The sequence below is a fragment of the Pseudophryne corroboree genome, chromosome 7 (genome assembly GCF_028390025.1).
Source record: "Pseudophryne corroboree isolate aPseCor3 chromosome 7, aPseCor3.hap2, whole genome shotgun sequence".
Taxonomy (NCBI): Eukaryota; Metazoa; Chordata; class Amphibia; order Anura; family Myobatrachidae; genus Pseudophryne; species Pseudophryne corroboree.
The window spans coordinates 46,257,202-46,260,554 of NC_086450.1; the positions used below are offsets into that span (position 1 = coordinate 46,257,202).

The 3,353-nt window shown below is 43.7% G+C and overlaps 1 pseudogene; it reads left to right on the forward strand.

Annotated features, from left to right (window-relative positions):
• Window positions 1-213: 213 nt before the first annotated feature.
• Window positions 214-331, forward strand: LOC134946369 (5S ribosomal RNA; annotated as a pseudogene).
• The last annotated feature ends 3,022 nt before the right edge of the window (window positions 332-3,353 follow it).

The following is a 3,353-nucleotide window of genomic DNA, read 5'->3' on the forward strand; positions in this document are numbered from 1 at the left end:
TATTTTGATCTGAAATATTTGTGAAACATGGCAATAATGGGACAGCATCAGGCTTGACAGTAAACCGAACTCTGTTTCAGGACTCATCTCTAATTTGTCCTCTCCAATATTATCAACACACATTTTTGTGCTACTAATATCTGGACTTAAAGAGTTCCTGAAACTTCCAGTACACAATATTTGGTTCCGGGCATTATAAAGCAGTATATATTCACCTGCGGTCAAACCACACTAAGTATGCCCAACCTCGTCTGATCTTGGAAGCCAAGCACTGTGGGCCAGGTCAGTACCTGGTTGGGAGACCACCAGAGAATACTTGGTACTGCAGGTATTTTTATCCTACAGAAAATAATAAGACCTGGAGCCAAAGTATTTGGTAATACTCACCTTATCTACTTCAGCTTATGGAAGCAGATTCTCACCAATTAACAGGGTGAGCCCAGCCTTGTTAGATAGAGAAATACTTTTTCTCTTCCAGAACATTGTCAGTGTTATTTATTATAGGTATATTTCATCTTTTCAGAAGAAGATAACCTCAATATCATTCAAATTTCGATCATAGTTCTTCTAACAATAGAGAGACATATATTTTTGCTTAATGGAGCCAGTCAGTTTGATTTATATTACCTTGTACAATCAACTATATTTAAATCGGATGGATTAACCTTTTGATAAACAGATAGTATCTGTATCATTTTTCAGTTCCATTTTTGCCTTATAGCCCCCTATTTTTTGAGGAATATTAATAAAAGTTATATTTTAAATACTATAATATTACACAATTTACTACAAAAGTGTGCCCCAGAAGAGACGTGTAGTCTTTCTTCTTTGGCTCCTGTACTACACAGGAACCACACAATTTCTCTGTACTAGTTCACTGAACTACCTCTGGGAGCACCACCAACCTAGTGCCTGTTATGAATTATTCAATTACATGGCCATATGTTGGTTAACATGATAACTATAGTTTTATCCTATATCAAACAAATCAGGAAGTTTTCAGATTGAGAGATCCTGTGCAGACTCTATCACCCCCTTTTTTTCAAGGTGACACGTGTCCCCCTAATGTTTCACGTTATACCAAAATATTACTGTTGGCCTGTACCGGGGAAAGCCTGTGTAACGAGGAACCATGGGCATGTACCACCACAATACTTCTTCTGCTATATACCACTCATTGTATCTAGGACTTCAGTTCTACCGCATTGTCCAAGCTGGCTCGCTGACTGACACACGTACATATTACCAGAGACCACATCAGTATCCCAGGTGACTTGCCAGTGAAATGAGCTAATTGGAGCAGAGCATCCCGGCTATATATGGCGTGCGTATGACAGGAGCGAATTTAGCGGTCAGGCCACCCCTAGTCACATTATTACCCCCCCCCCCCCTCCTTCATCACGTCATTGCTCCATTCATTTCAGGGCCAGTCCGGATGCCTCGAGACCACCAAAGCAGCCCCAACCTCACCCTACTACCAACTTCTGGACCATAATTTTCTGCCCATTGTCTTACCCCATCATTTGCTAAATAATATATATATATATATATATATATATATATATATAAGCAATGTATGGACCGGCACTCCTCCTTAAGTGTTCAGCTGCTCTGGTGCCTCCAGCGAACATGTGATGTGTAAACGAGCAAGAAAGACTGCGGCACTCAGAGGCTTAAAGCAAACTTCTTAGTGTATTAAGACACGCTTCTGAAATCCAACGTTTCAGGGTTGGCACACCCCTTTGTCAAGGAGAAACAGCAATGAAGTGAAAAGAAAGAAAACTTACCTAAATACCCTGGAGAAGCCCGCCGTGTGGGATGCGCCGCCTCTGGCTCCGTTCCCGGCGCCTGTGGCCGGCGCACACCGTGTGCATCATCGATGACAGAGAGACAGGTCGTCATGGTAACCACGACGCCCGGCATGTCTGTTAGCTGACGTATAGTAAACAAAGTGAAGAGCGAGGCTCCCTTGTTAGAAAACCCAGGGATCAGAGACCCGAAAGTTTGTGACATGACAGACATGGGTAAATCCTGCACGTCGGTTTTAAAACTGATCACGTTGCTAGTTGTACATCTCGGCGAAATGCCTATTACAGATGTATAGGTGACGCGTCTCCGTTTAACGGGCCCTTGGTTGGAACTGGAATTACTGTGTGAGAATCAAACTGTGCTCCTTCAATGGGATGCGTGCGAGTGTGAAACATGAACTGGTTGCCTGCACCAGGAGTAATTTGGAGTGACTGCGATGTCGGCTATGGGTGATTGGTGTGTGTTAAGAAAATATTTGTGATAAGGACTTAGGTTCCCCTGGGTTTCTTGAATTCAGGGAAGCTGAACAGTGACACGTATGTTATACTAAATGGCACCAATTTACTTTACAGTACACGTCCACACACTAAAACAATTTATTTAGTATAACATACGTGTCACTGTTCAGCTTCCCGGAATTCAAGAAACCCAGGGGAACCTAAGTCCTTATCACAAATATTTTCTTAACACACACCAATCACCCATAGCCGACATCGCAGTCACTCCAAATTACTCCTGGTGCAGGCAACCAGTTCATGTTTCACACTCGCACGCATCCCATTGAAGGAGCACAGTTCGATTCTCACACAGTAATTCCAGTTCCAACCAAGGGCCCGTTAAACGGAGACGCGTCACCTATACATCTGTAATAGGCATTTCGCCGAGATGTACAACTAGCAACGTGATCAGTTTTAAAACCGACGTGCAGGATTTACCCATGTCTGTCATGTCACAAACTTTCGGGTCTCTGATCCCTGGGTTTTCTAACAAGGGAGCCTCGCTCTTCACTTTGTTTACTATACGTCAGCTAACAGACATGCCGGGCGTCGTGGTTACCATGACGACCCGTCTCTCTGTCATCGATGACGCACACGGTGTGCGCCGGCCACAGGCGCCGGGAACGGAGCCAGAGGCGGCGCATCCCACACGGCGGGCTTCTCCAGGGTATTTAGGTAAGTTTTCTTTCTTTTCACTTCATTGCTGTTTCTCCTTGACAAAGGGGTGTGCCAACCCCGAAACGTTGGATTTCAGAAGCGTGTCTTAATACACTAAGAAGTTTGCTTTAAGCCTCTGAGTGCCGCAGTCTTTCTTGCTCGTTTATATATATATATATATATATATATAGAATGACAATGATGCCCGGCACTCCGGCTCTGCTGTATATAAGTGCTGTGGTGCCTTCCTCGAGGGATAGAGAACCCAGTATGCAATAGAGAAGATTGGTCAGGCGGCACTCAGCAGACTGTAGTCAGGTTATTCAAACTGACATGACATTTATTTAACTCATAGCTATGAGCGCTATAGCGCACAAATATATACACCAT